Raw genomic sequence first — 1,347 nt, 5'->3', positions numbered from 1 at the left:
ATTAATGCAATCCCAGGAACTGCTGACTTGGAAACCTAGTTAACGGGATGGCAGTGAAGAGTGGAACTGCATGCTAGCAGTGGGGCGGGAGATTATATATATTCATGTTCCGATGACCTTCGATTGCTGAACTGAAACTCAATAAAATATGTTTACAAAAAAAAATCAAATAATCTCTATGTTACTAATTTTGATATTTGTATTATTGGTATGTATTTTATCATGTATTTTATATGTATGTGTTGTATATTTTTTGTTACGTTTTTTCTGTTTTAAATGATATGTGTACTATTTTAATATATTAATAACGTTATTTTTAAGTTAATTTTATGTTTTAATACCGGAGCGGGTTGTGCGTTTATAGGGGAATAGGGTGGGAAGCAATTTAATTATAGTAAATTCATTATACATTTTTAGGAATTGTAAATTAATTTTTAATACAGTTCTGTAGCGGATTGTGGGTTTGTAGTGGAATTTGGGTGGGAAGTAATTTAATTGTAATTAAGTAATGATTTATTTTTATTTATTGGTATCGATAATTATTTTATTTCCAATTAATTATTACTTGGTAATTAATTATTCTAATTGGTAATTAACTTTTTAATTGGTAATTAATATTTGTAACTGGTAATTAATTTTGCTAATTGGCAATTCATTTTTTTATTTGCTAATTAATTTTTCTAATTGGCAATTAATATTTTTAATTGCTAATTATTTTGTATTAATTGGAAATTATTTTTTGATTGGTAATTATTGTTTCTTAAAAATAATTTTTTGTTTTGAATTTTGTTATTGTTTAATATTTTTTAATTGTTAATCCATTTTTAATCATTAATATGTTTTTGTTATGAAAAATATGTTAGTGTTCGATATTTATTATTTGGTAACTAATATTTATTAATTAATATTTATTGGTATTTATTGTTCATTTATTGTTAATTTATTGTTGATTCATTATTTAATTGTAATTATGTTTTTAATAATTATTAATGGGTATTTGTAAATGATGTAGTTATTTAAAAATCAAATTATTAATTATGTTAAATACAAAAATTATTTATAAGTCTGTTATATTTAACTTCTATGCTAGTAATTTTTTCCCCTGCGCTATCCAATGCTTTCCCTACTGTTGCACTCTCTGGAGTGGGAATAGCAATTTTTACCCCTACGCTATCCAATGCTTTCCCTACTGTTGCACTCTCTGGAGTGGGAATAGCAATTTTACCCCTACACTATCCAACGCTTTCCCTACTGTTGCACTCTCTGGAGTTGGAATAGTCATTTCTACCCCTATGCTATCCAACGTTTTCCCTACTGTTGCACTCTCTGGAGTTGGAATAGTAATTT

The sequence above is a fragment of the Lissotriton helveticus genome, chromosome 7, assembly GCF_964261635.1.
Source record: "Lissotriton helveticus chromosome 7, aLisHel1.1, whole genome shotgun sequence".
Classification (NCBI taxonomy): Eukaryota; Metazoa; Chordata; class Amphibia; order Caudata; family Salamandridae; genus Lissotriton; species Lissotriton helveticus.
This window is presented reverse-complemented; position numbering follows the sequence as displayed.